This window comes from Schistocerca piceifrons, chromosome 4, assembly GCF_021461385.2.
Source record: "Schistocerca piceifrons isolate TAMUIC-IGC-003096 chromosome 4, iqSchPice1.1, whole genome shotgun sequence".
Classification (NCBI taxonomy): Eukaryota; Metazoa; Arthropoda; class Insecta; order Orthoptera; family Acrididae; genus Schistocerca; species Schistocerca piceifrons.
In genome coordinates this window covers 134848393-134863003 of record NC_060141.1, presented here as the reverse complement: position 1 = coordinate 134863003, position 14611 = coordinate 134848393, and positions in this window count along the sequence as shown.

Here is a 14611-nt window from a genome sequence, read left to right as displayed (position 1 = left end):
CCATTGGGATGAATTGTATCGGTTTACAGAAAAAGATGGTGTTGCAAAATGTTCAGTATGTCACAAAACGCTGAATTCTTTTAGGAAATTTAATTTGCAGCGACATTATATGTCGTACCACGCGAAAGACCACGGAAGTGGAAAATGTGATGGACCACATCGTGCACAGGAAGTTATTAAACTTAAAAAGGAAGCTTTCCGATGAAGATCTGGACGACGAAGAAAACTCAACCGAGGCAGCTCTCAGAGTGAGTTACAAAATTGCTTTGCTTTTAGCAAAAGCCCTGCGCCCCTTCACTGATGGCGATTTAATAAAAGAATGTTTGGTAGTTGCAGCGGAACATTTGTGTCCATCTCAAGTTGAACAGTTTCGGATTGTGCCATTATCTAACATGACCATTATGTGTCGCATACAGGACATGGCAGACGACGTCCAGAGCCAGCTTGCAAATATCTGTAAAAATTTTATGGCGTATTCTCTAGCTCTGGACGAAAGTGTTTGTATCACTGGAACAGCACAGCTTGCCATACTTATTAGAGGTGTTAATAGAGATCTTCAGGTGAGGGGGAGCTCCTCGATGTAGTGGCCATGAAGAACACTACAACCGGAGGTGATATTTTAAGTAGTGTTGAAGGAAGTGTTGAAAATATAGGATTGTCGTGGAATTCTTTAGTTTCAGTGACTACAGACGGTGCACCAGCGAAGACAGGGAAAAAATCAGGTTTCGTTGCGCTGTTGAAGGAGAAAATGCAATCACTGTGTGATCCACCAGGAAAAATTATGTGCAAAGAGTATCGCTCTAAAAAATGTGTTGAGTGTTGTTGTTCGTACAACCAATTATATAAGGAAGCATGGGCTACAACACAGGCAATTTAAAAGCTTTCTTGAGGATGTAAAAAGGCAGTATGGTAGCCTGCCTTAATACAGCGAGGTCCGCTGGCTTAGTCGTAGCGAATTATTAAATCGATTTTTTTGCCTATTAGATAAGATAAATATGTTCACGGAAATAAATAACATGTGTGTTCCTGAATTTAAAGAGCCTTCATGGAAATGTGATCTCGCGTTCTTAGCAGATTTAATCAGCCATCTGAATGCTTTGAACATTTCACTACAAGGTAAAGATCTGCTAATTACTCATTTCATAGATCGAATACGAGCTTTTAAAATGAAATTGACACTTTGGGTGAGTCAGCTGGAAACAGGAAATCTAGCTCATTTTCCTAAATTATTATCCATGCAAGATGTTCACAAAGACTGTGAACGTTATTCACATAGTTTAGTTGCCTTTAAGGAGGAATTTGATCAACGCTTTCAAGATCTGACAGCACTAGACAGTGATTTTGAACTGTTCTCCTCTCCATATTCGGCGAACATTGAAGAGATTCGTCCTGAGGTGCAACTAGAAATTATTGACCTGCAGTGTGACAGAGAATACAGAGACAAATTTCAGAACAAGAAAAACATTTTGGAATTCTACAGACACTTCCCTCAGGATAGATTTCCTCGTTTGCACAAACTGGCGGCTACAATTATATCAATGTTCGGTTCCACGTATGTTTGTGAATAACTGTTCTCTGCAATGAAATGTAACAAGACGCGCCTGAGAAACGCGTTGTCTGATCGAAATTTAAACTGCACGCTGCGCCTACAATGCAAAAGCACAATTACTCCGAACGTAGATGCAATTGTAAAGGGCAAAAAGTACAAGATAACCGAGAATCCCACACTTCAGTGACACCTTTTATTGTGTAACAGTTCACAAATTAATACGAATGTTGAGGCATACACTAAGGTAATAAAATTATGTGGCACGTGTACATTCTCCTTTATTTGTTTCATTTGTCGCAGTAATAATTCGTGAGTGATATCCCTGCAGGTGGCCGCGGATTTACATTGACTGGCGGCAGCTGTTGTGTGCCCCACGTGACTCTCCCCCCTCTCCACTCTGGTCCGGTAGTGGGGGTAGCGTGCTCGCGCTGCTCCGTGCTCGCGCCTTGCTGCTCACAGCTTGCTCCGCGAGCATGTATGTTGTGAAGCCCTGTCTTAAGAGATCAGAGAATAACTTCCATGGTAATCGGGGAAGTTGTAGAGGGTAAAAGCTGTAGGGCAAGCAGAGACAGGAAAGCATTCAACAAATAACTGAGGGTGTAGGGTGCAATTGCTACTCTGAGATAAGAGTTTGGTAAAAGGGAGGAAATTCGGGAGGGGCTACAACAACCCAGTCACAAGACTGACGATTTTTTTTAGAAAAGGGCCGAATAGAAATGAAGATGACTAAATCTTTATAACTTCTTTTATCCTCTGAGAGCAAACACAGCTGTGTCGACAGGAAAAATAAACGAAATTAATTTTGCTGTTATTGCTATTATGGTGGTCATCAATCCCAGGCTCGGTATGATTCATCTCTCCACGCTAGTCTATGCTTGTGCAAGCCTCTTCATCTCTCCATAACTATTGCAATTACATGTATTTGAACCTCATTACAATCAAACCTTGGTCTCTCTCCACTATTTTTCCATTACCAAATTTACAATTCCTTGACGCCTTAGGATGTACTGTATCAACCGATCCATACTTTCTAGTCAAGTTGCGCCACAACTTAATTTTTTTTTCATCAATTCGATTCCGTGTCTCCTCGATCCACCCATCTAATCTTCATATTTTTTTTCTGAAGCATCATATTTCAAAAGCTTCTTGTCTAAACTTCTCACTTGTGTACAGGCCTACACTCCACACAAATACCTTTACAAACACTTCCTGAAATTTTACATTTGTATTCAACGTTGACGAATTTCTCTTTTTCACAAACGCCTTTATTTTTATTGCCAGTATGTATTTTATATCCTCTTTCACTTTTCCAGCTATAATTCTAGTATCCAGACAGCGAAACCCATTAACTGCTTTTAGTATCTCTTTTTCTAATGTAATTTTCTCAGTATCGCCTGATTTAATTCATACACATTTCATTACCATCGTTTTACTTTTGATAATGTCCGCCTCCGTAGCTGTCTGGTCAGCGCGGCTGACTGACATATGATGGACCTGAGTTCGATTCTCGGTACTGCCAGTGGTTTTCCCTTGATGAGAGGAATGGTTCGGGGTGCACTCGGCCTCGTAAGGGCAACTGAAGAGCCACTCGACCGATTAGTAGCGTTTCAAAGGTCAATAAACCCGACAACGACGGTGGTAGCGGTGTGCCTACCACATGCCCGCTTTCAACCGTAACCGATGACACCTATATCAGAGGATAACATGGCGGTCGGTGGGGCTGGACTGAGCCGCCTAGGGCTAGAACACGGAGCTTTACCTTTACTTATTACCTTTGCTGATGTTCACCTTACAACCTCTTTTCAAGACCCTGTCCATTGTGTGTAGGTGCTCTTGTAACCTATGTGCATATGTAATAACATCGAGGAACAGCTACAAATGTGTCTCTTGCCTGCTGCTTCCCTTCCGTCTGTTTCGACTCTTATAACTACAGTCTAGTTTCTGTACAAGGCACAGATAACTTTCCACTGTGAGTATTGTACCCCTTAGACCTTAAGAAATACGAAGAGTGTGTTCCGGCCAACATTGTTTCTAAATATGGGTCTACCGTTCTTTTACCTGACTTTAAGATAAGTCATTGGGTCAGTATGACCTACGATTTTTCTACCCAAACTGATCCTCTCCGACGTCAACTTCCATCACTTTTGCCCTTAATACACTTCCGCAAACGATATCCTCGAGGCGTTAAAAAAATTATTGTTACCTTATTAACTGGCAATTTATTGTTTTGAATATGTACCACCTGTTTAAAATTTCTATGCAACAGGTCTAAGATTTATGGCAATAAATTAAATTGATATTGAGCTGAAAACTGGGAGTCTTTTTTGTTAAGATCGGTGATGTGAAACGACGCGCCTCCTGCCTCATGCCTCACTCAGTATACCGTGGTCGTGATGTTCATTTGCATTCTACACTGAAGAGTACACTTTACATTTTATTCCCACTATTTAACGACAAGAAAGAAGCTACTGTGTACACGAGCTGGACACAGTTGAAAATTGTGAAAAATTCTACTGTCACTGCGGTCCAGACGGCCATTTTTATGCTTACCTCTGGTTCTGCTGAAATGACAGCCCGCGAGAAGATGTGGCAGCTATTGTACATGCACAGTCCTATTAACCACTGGCAGTCATCGTGAATTAATAATGGAATTAATCTGTTGGCCAGTGGACAACGACGCATGGCATTCCGAATCTCATGGCTCTCCTGCGCCGCCGCTAATAACGAAACACATTTTCCTACTAACTGAGAGAACATGTAAATATCACGAAAACAGTGAGACTGCTACTATAACGTCGCAACTGTCAACGGTGGTGCCAGGGGGGATTGTGATTGTGAGCATGCTATTGTTCAGCAACAGGTTCTGTCAGCAGATAACACAGCAAGCGTAACGTGCTCTAAAGTTCCGGCAAGAATAACGAATCGAGCGGCGTATAACTTTGTGTGGGAAAGAAGCTCACCAAATGCGACTACTTTACATTTAAAATTTTGGAAAAAATACGTATTCTTTTTAATGAATTATTCTACCAGATCCCATACATGTTTTAAATTTTTCAGTTAAACATAACCCAAAAATTTAAGACGCAGCAGTAAATGTCACTTTCTCCAATGAATGTCGTATTCAGCATTTCCAGGTTCACATCAATCTCTTGAGAGTAAGAGTCAACAACAATGAGAGAAATTTGTATTTTTCAGATTGTTTTGGTGGTAGTCACAAAGTCAGTAGTACACACCATTGAGGGTGTCCTGGTGTTTTTAAGAGAGTTTCGAAAGGTATTTTGAGGCTCTGGACCCTACGTGTAAGCCAGTATCTCTTTAAAAATTATTTTGTTAATGTAATTCAGTGACAGTTAACGAATTTAGCTTTTTACTTCTTGGAAATGCACGTTATGGAAAATGTCTTGCTATTACTAGGTTTAAATAATAACACAGAAACGACGGCGAAATATGTGTGGGAAAATGCTAGCATAGTTAACAGTAAATCCGCTGCCATTTTAGAAAAGTGAAAGACTACCACTATACAGTACATTAAATATTAAGATTTTACATTGCTGATACCGATCACACAATTGGTGTTATTTATTTATCTGAATGATTCTGACTGTTTCGTATTTGCTTCTGGATAAACTGTTACAATTTCAGCTCTGTAGGAATTGTACTTTTGAAATTAGTTACGTTTCACGTAGTAGTATATGTTATGAAGATCATATTCGTTATTTGATCATACAGTGATTGTCATTTTAATGTCGCTTACATCGTTTGTTAGAGTAAGAAGTGAACGTATCGTGTAGGTTAGCAAAAAGAATCATTTTTCGTAGCACGAGATAAAAGATACAAAACTAACAACCCGTATGATGGTTTTATTTCCTACTCTCATCAACCGATTAAGTGACAATAAAGTGGTGATTCCTATATGGTAAATTAACTAACATGATGCTTTCGACATTACGAAAAGGAAAGAGTAAATCATTTGACACTGGCTATAAGGTCAGAATTACAATAGTGTATCGTGAGGGAAATAAAAGTCATATCGCGATAACATTATCATTTAGACACTTCTATATGACTCTGACTCTTGAATAAACGGTATTCTATGATCATTTTTTTCCCAATCAGCAGCATTCATTGTTTTGCTATTTATCTGCTATTGTTTCCAAGAAATTCGACGTCGTCTTCGATGTGATTAATCAAGCAACTTCTGGCCCGTCTGGTTGTGAAGCTTCAGTGTTGTAGTTACCACGTATCTGACGTCTTCAGTTTTTAGAACTGTGGAAACAAAAAGAGTACTACAACGTGTTGTGTGCATTTTATTACCAATACAAACATGACGCCTTGTCTTATTAATAAAATGCACACTGGACGACGAAGTAATACTTGTTTCATGATTGTAAATACACTACCGGCCATTAAAATTGCTAGACTAAGAAGAAATGTAGATGATAAACGGGTATTCATTGGACAAATATATTATACTAGAACTGACATGTGATTACATTTTCACACAGTTTGGGTACATAGATCCTGAGAAATTAGTACCCAGAACAACCACCTCTGGCCGTAATAATGGCATTGATACGACTGGGCATTGAGTCACACAGAAATTGGATGGCGTGTACAGGTACAGCTGCCCATGCAGCTTCAACACGATACCACAGTTCATCAAGAGTAGTCACTGGCGTATTGTGACGAGCCAGTTGCTCGATCACCATTGACCAGACGTTTTCAATTGGTGAGAGACCTGGAGACTGTGCTGGACAGGACAGCAGTCGAACATTTTCTGTATCCACAAAGGCCCGTACAGGACCTGCAACATGCGGTCGTGCATTATCCTGCTGAAATGTAGGGTTTCGCAGGGACCGAACGAAGGGTAGAGCGTCGGGTCGTAACACATCTGAAATGTAACGTCCACTGTTCAAAGTGCCGTCAATGCGAACAAGAGGTGACCGAGACGCGTAACCAATGGCACCCCATACCATCACGTCGGGTGATACGCCAGCATGGCGATGACAAATACACGCTTCCAATGTGCGTTCACTGCGATGTCACCGAACACGGATGCGACCATCATGATGCTGTAAACAGAACCTGGATTCATCCGAAAAAATGACGTTTATCCATTCGTGCACCCAGGTTCGTCGTTGAGTACACCATCGCAGGCGCTCCTGTCTGTGATGCAGCGTCAAGGATAACCGCAGCCATGGTCTCCGAGCTGATAGTCCATGCTGCTGCAAACGTCGTCGAACTGTTCGTGCAGATGGTTGTTGTCTTTCAGACGTCCTCTTTTGTTGACTCAGGGATCGAGACGTGGCTGCACGATCCGTTACAGCCATGCGGATAAGATGCCTGTCATCTCGACTGCTAGTGATACGAGGCCGTTGGGATCCAGCACGGCGTTCCGTATTACCCTCCTGAACCCACCGATTCCATATTCTGCTAACAGTCATTGGATCTCGACCAACGCGAGCAACAATGTCGCGATACGATAAACCGCAATCGCGATAGGCAACAATCCGACCTTTAGCAAAGTGGGAAACGTGATGGTACGCATTTCTCCTCCTTACACGAGGCATCACAACAACGTTTCACCAGGCAACGCCGGTCAACTGCTGTTCGTGTATGAGAAATATGTTGGAAACTTTCCTCATGTCAGCAAGCTGTAGGTGTCGCTACCGTCGCCAAACTTGTGTGAATGCTGTGAAAAGCTAATCATTTGCATATCACAGCATCTTCTTCCTGTTGGTTAAATTTCGCGCCAGTAGCACGTCATCTTCGTGGTGTAGCAATTTTAATGGCCAGTAGTGTACTAATTACCTTCGAGACAAACAAATCCCTCCACGAGGATGGATGCAGTTAATTACCTGCCTACAAGAACTTTCAACGTCGAAACGAGGTTAGAGAACGTGAGTTACGATTAGTGGCAGTAGAAGAGTGGGCAAGTTAGCTGGCCGGCGGACCGTGCTGCAGACACACTGTTGAAGGGGCGTTCTCCGGTACTCGTAATTAATGAAATTTTTAACTGCGACTCGCGAATACACTCCACGGTGACATCTAAACTCACATGCAATTTGCTTGCTCAAACCTGCTCTGCTGGGTGTGCGGCCCTCAGAGTAAACCATTAGTCAGTGTATTCCATTGTGAGTGGCCTCCTAAAACCCATACAAAGGTACATCATTTAATAAGCTAACACGAGACTGGAACACCTGAGGAACGCGCGTACTTCTCACATCTTGTTGGCCGTGGTCTCATCATTCTGAGAATCCTTCGTTTCGCAGTTGCCAGCTTCATAAGTATTCCTCTTCTTAATCGGTTCAGAATGTTTCTGCTGCGTATCTTCAGGATGGATCATTGCTTCAGTTTTGCCTTATTGGACAAAACATAGTAATCGTATGCTGTGTGACACATTGCATTTGTCCTTGCTCGCACCAGCCTCAAGAGCCGTAGTGGCTGAGCGTTTGAGAGAAAACGTGGAATGGGTAAAATGGTACAAATGGCTCTGAGCACTATGGGACCTAACATCTATGGTCAGCAGTCCCCTAGAACTTAGAACTACTTAAACCTACCTAACCTAAGGACGTCACATAACACCCAGTCATCACGAAGCAGAGAAAATCCCTGACCCCGCCGGAAATCGAACCCGGGAACCCGGGCGCGGGAAGCGAGAACGCTACCGCACGACCACGAGCTGCGGACAAAAACGTGGAATATCGTGAGTTTTCGGATCATGGTATTATTAATGGAGGGGACCTCAGTTTGCCGTCTGCAGAATGGGAGAGTCATGCGATAAAGTTCTGGTGCCAGAGGCAGGTATTCGAGTGCGATTATTTGGAATGTCTTACTGAAAATTACTTTTTGCAGACACAGTTCCTACTCACGGGGATAAAGTCTTTCCCCCTAGTAGCTAAAAGAAACGTACTTTTCAAACAAATTAGTATAGAGGAGTATCATGAGGCAGTTATGGCTTTACTCACTACAGTTGTTTGAAAAGATATAAAGAATGATCGCAAAATATATTTTCTTAGCAAAAGAGATAGGCAACAAATTGTGAGGTATCTGTGATGTCACCATCAAATATTCAGCTGTGACGACGAAGATGTGGGGCAGAAATGGATAAAATTCAGAAGCATTGCAAGACCAGTATGTGCCGAGCATGTAGCGAGGGTTAGTAAACGTCCACCGTGATGCACTAGCCGTGTTACAAAGTTACTACGAAATCAAAGAGACCTTCATCACAGATATAAGCCAAGTGCAAGTCGAGTTGACAGAAAAAATCTGACCAAAGCCAAAATGTGCGTCAGGAGAGCAATATGAGAGGCGTTCCATGAATTCGAAAGTACAGTTTTACCCACTGTTCTGACTAAAAACCCAAAGAACTCAGTGAGTGGGTCTGAATCTTCTCTTCAAGTGCTCAGTGATCATAATGGCACCGAACCGGAAGACGACAGAGAGGAAACTGAAATACTGAATCCAGTATTCCGAAATTGTGTCACTGCAGACAGTCGAAACACAGCTCTTCTCTCCGTTATCATCCTTACGCAAAAATGGCAGATAACTGATAGCACAATAGAAAACTAAAATCGCTGAGTAACGTAAAGACATCTGAATCAATTAGACACTTGTGAGATTTTGCAAGAGTATACAGAGGACAGAAAGATAGAGGTGGAGAGGTACAGAGATTATGCGAAAGATCTTACTACGCTTCTAGCAGCACTTTATCGAATGCCACTGGGACGACGAAGAGTGCCAAGCGATTGAAGAAAATAAATAAATAAATAACAGGTCATTGCTGTTTTCAAGACGACTCGGTGAAGTGAAGCACATGATCATAGGCCTTTATCACTAACATGAATTTGCCGTAAATTTATGAACATGATCTGGAAACGATAAACCTCCTTTACAAAGAACCTCTTCATAAACATCTAGGGAAATCCAGAGCCCCGTATACAATAAGCCGAGGCTGACGTCGTGTCCCCTGATTTCCGGAAGGCGTTCGATACAGTTCCGTATAGTCGCTTAATGAACAAAATACGAGCTTATAGAACATCGGACTAGACTTTTAATTGTAATCCGGACTTTCAAAGACACAGAATACCTTATGCTTAACTAGAGAGAGACATAAACGCATTTCTTCAATACTCCAAAAATGTCTTACAGGGTCAGTACTGTTTGCCCTGCACACAGTAATCAAAAGGATTAGAGGAATAAGTGGCGGCTCGGTTCCTTTTCACCCATTATCTGCACCTACTCTGAACTCGTTGCAACAGATCGCCGGTTGAAAAGCCGAGCTGGAACCTATTGTACTGCACCAGGGTGCATACAACGTAACTGTTCCAACAATCGGGAAAAGGTCTTAATTTTGAATGAAAGGTGGAAATACTGGCAAAACTTCGGTATATTCTGAACCTTGATAATGTACACGTTCACTGCCAAGCCCGTGATAATCTTAACACAGTCATGCACAAACCCTTTCAATCACGTTAGCAAGTTTATGGTAACGTATTCCCCGCGGATTGTTCTTAAATGAAAATGTTCGCCATAGTATTAAGTTTACCGGTGTCTAATACAGTAAAGCTTTTAGTCACCTGTCTGCTTAATATGTTACACGGAATTGCTGTCTTTTCTCATGCACAAAATTACTTAAAAAATCCGTACTTTCTAAAAACAAACACCGGAAGAAATATGCCTTCACTTTAAGACACTGTTGAGGCATGTAGCACAACTAAAATCGTCAAATTATAACTTCCTTCGGAGCTCATACTACACGCGACCGTACCATTGAAAGGCTGGGCTCCAACACCCTTAGACTGCTGTAAGTACTCTATATCTCTAAGAGAAAAGACGCGCTAAGAATACTCTTTTATGATTGGCCAGTTTTCTTCAAGGTCAATAGAAAAACATTATTCTCCCGCGTTAGTCCGCGCTTTTCATGACTAACCAATCAACAAATAAAACACTTTCGAACTGTGATTTTGCCCAAAGTAATTACTTAACAATCTGATATTTTCTTTATAATTTAGGTTATTAACTATTTTCATTTGCACTCTAATTGCGTGAAGAGTTTGACAGAGCACTGAAAGACCTAAGTCGAAACGTAGCCCCGGGAGTAGACAACATTCCGTTAGAAATACTGACAGCCTTGGGAGAGCCAGTCCTGACAAAACTCTACCATCTGATGAGCAAGATGTATGAGACAGGCGGAATTCCCTCAGACTTCAAGAAGAATATAATAATTCCAATCCCAAAGAAAGCAGATGTTGACAGATGTGAAAATTACCGAACTATCGGCTTAATAAGTCACGGCTGCAAAATACTAACGCAAATTCTTTACAGAGGAATGGAAAAACTGGTAAAAGCCGACCTCGGGGAAGATCAGTTTGGATTCGGTAGAAAGATTGGAACACATGAGGCAATACTGACCCTACGACTTATCTTAGAAGATAGATTAAGAAAAGACAAACCTACGTTTCTAGCATTTGTAGGCTTAGAGAAAGCTTTTGACAGTGTTGATTGGAATACTCTCTTTCAAATTCTGAAGGTGGCAGAGGTAAAATACAGGGAGCGAAGGGCTGTTTACAATTTGTACAGAAACCAGGTGGCAGTTACAAGAGTCGAGGGAAATAAAAGGGAAGCAGTGGTTGGAAAGAGAGTGAGGCAGGGTTGCAGCCTATCCCCGATGTTATTCAGTCTGTATATTGAGCAAGCAGTAAGGGAAACAAAAGAAAAAATTGGAGTAGGTATTAAAATCCATGAATAAGAAATAAAAACTTTAAGGTTCGCCGACGACATTGTAATTCTGTCAGAGACTTCAAAGGACTTGGAAGAGCAGTTGAACGCAATGGACACTGTCTTGAAAGGAGGATACAAGATGAACATCAACAAAATCAAAACGAGGATAATGGAATGTAGTCGAGTTAACTTGGGTGATGCTGAGGGAATTAGATTAGGAAATGAGACACTTAAAGCAGTAAAGGAGTTTTGCTATTTGGGGAGCAAAATAACTGATGATGGTCGAAGTAGAGAGGATATAAAATGTAGACTGGCAATGGGAAGGAAAGCGTTTCTGAAGAAGAGAAATTTGTTAACATCGAGTAAAGATTTAAGTGACAGGAAGTCGTTTCTGAAAGTATTTGTATGGAGTGTAGCCATGTATGGAAGTGAAACATGGACGATAAATAGTTTGGACAAGAAGAGAATAGAAGCTTTCGAAATGTGGTGCTACAGAAGAATGCTGAAGATTAGATGGGTAGATCACATAACTAATGATGATGAAGTATTGAATAGAATTGGGGAGAAGAGGAGTTTGTGGTACAACTTGACTAGAAGAAGGGACTGGTTGGTGGGACATGTTCTGAGGCATCAAGGGATCACCAATTTAGCATTGGAGGGCAGCGTGGAGGGTAAAAATCGTAGAGGGAGACCAAGAGATGAATACACTAAGCAGATTCAGAAGGATGTAGGCTGCAGTAGGTACTGAGAGATGAAGCAACTTGCACAGGATAGAGTAGCATGGAGAGCTGCATCAAACCAGTCTCAGGACTGAAGACCACAACAACAACATAGCTTTTCCTTTACAATAAACTTACTTAACATATTATGATACAAAATTCCCCGTCGTCTGCATTCACACTATCTTAAAAATTCCTCACACTAGTTCGCACAGCGTTTATCAGTAGAACAATTATCTCGTACGTATTTACTTTAGACCACATTCACACATCATTCACACTATTAAAAGCATATAAAAACTGTACAAACATTAAGAAACAAAAAAGCTTTCAAGAAATAAATGCCCTTTGAAAATCTCTGTGCACTACTGTCCTCTGGCAGATAAAAATTAGAGCTACGTACTTGACTGAACCTGCTTCAGACCATTTGTCACAACGCACGCTTGAGTCATTCTTCCGATACACAGGCTCTAGACAGGAATTATAGCCGGCCGGTGCGGCCGTGCGTTTCTAGGCGCTTAAGTCTGGAACCGCGTGACCGCTACGGTCGCAGGTTCGAATCCTGCCTCGGGCATGGATGTGTGTGATGTCCTTAGGTTAGTTAGGTTTAAGTAGTTCTAAGTTATACGGGACTGATGACCACAGATGTTAAGTCCCATAATTCTCAGAGCCATTTGAACCATTTGAACCAGGAATTATATAAGGCGCCACGCCTCAAACATAACTTTGGGCGTCTGCAAAACTCCACTGAGCCGTAACTGTTGAGGACTAAGTATGTAACGAAATTATGCCTTTATCTTTCACAAATTGAATAGACAACAATCCATGGTGTTTTTGACAGAATTTTGAGAGCTTCAATAACGTTTGGACCCTCGGTGGTATGCTCCTTATACGTCTGTGGTGATCACTCTGTGGCATCCGTTCCCATTCTTCAGTAAGAGCCCATGAGAGTTTTTGGAGAGTCTGTGGTGGAACCGGACTACCATGTACATGTCTGTCAAGCAAGGCCCACATATGCACCGTGGAGCTTAGGTCAGGACTCACCGACAGCTGCGCTGCAATGTCCAGACGTCGCAACACATCCCTGCTGACGCCCGCCACTTAGGCCCTGGAACTAAGGGCCACCATGTATGTGGCAGCCACATTATCCAACAGGATGTTTTCGATGTAGTGTCTGGCGGCAAGGCGGCCATTGATAACGACAAGATCCGTATGACTGTCAACACAGAAGCTTCCCCACAGTATCAAAGAATCTTGGAAATCTGTCGATTTCCTGGGAAATATTTTGCAGTTACCGCTCACCACGGATCTCAGCGCAAGATAACGGCCGTCATCTTGTGTCAGAGGACATTTGGTCTCGACCGTGAGTAACACGTTTCGCCAGTGGCGAAGTTGCCAGTTGACATGGCTGTGGTGGAACTGAAGGCGAGCAACGAGATGTTGTCCTGTCCAGCCGGAAACTCAAACAAGATATCTAGATCGCAGGGTCCTTTCTCGTAACCTATTCATTACAGTCTTATCGGACACAGCGGCTCCAGTGGCCCTACTGGAGGTGTTCGTGCAATGCCGCAAAGCAGAGATGGCCAGATATCGGTCTTCAAGTAGGGTTGTAATGGGTCGGCGACCTTGTCCAACCCGCCCTGTGTACTGACCTGTACCCATGTATTGTGTCCAAAATCTACATATGACACACGGAGAGGCATTGGCATCTGCAGCTTGGCCGAAAGTCCATCATGTTTGGATCAAATAGACCGCCTTCACAACTTGCACGGCATGAGCCTGGTTGAATGCAAAGCCCATAACTGACAACTGCCATCTGTGAACCTCACTAGAAAACACTGGGCCACCGGTACTCACTTTCTTGTGAGAGGTCACAGTAATGCCTAAAAGTATGGCGCATGATTTCAATTGTTGCTTATATTGAAAGCGAAGATCTGAAGCCATGCACTCAGATCATAAGTACCACTTGAATCACAGATTTAACATACCGAACGTTGATACATGTGTCCCCCTAACTCTTTTGAACAATGTACGAGGGTCATTCAATAATTAAAGAGACAAATTGGTCTGTGGAAAAAACTGTTAGTAGGGAAAAATGGTTCAAATGGCTCTGAGCACAATGTGACTTAACATCTGAGGTCATCAGTCTCCTATAACTTAGAACTACTTAAACCGAACTAACCTAAGGACATCACACACATCCATGCCCGAGGCAGGATTCGAACCTGCGACCGTAGCGGTCGCGCGGTTCCAGACTGAAGCGCCTAGAACCGCTCGGCCACACCGGCCGGCATGGTAGGGCAAGTTTGGTACTTTTATGGCTTTAAGTTGGCATCACCAGAGTGAGCCCTGATCAGCTGATATATCAACATTGTTTTGTTTACAGCCTCAAAAATACATCTCAAAACGGCGACTCCGCTTGAAACGTCCACATTAGTTGAACAACGTTCTGTTATTCGTTATTTACTTGCTGAAGGCGAGACACCACTGTAGAATGTCTAAAGTTTATGGTAAAGGTTGTATGAATCGTACAAATTTTTACAAGTGGGTAGAGAAGTTCAGAAATGGTCGCGACTCAGTGACTGACGAACACCGTTCTGGCCGACCAGTTGCAGTTTCA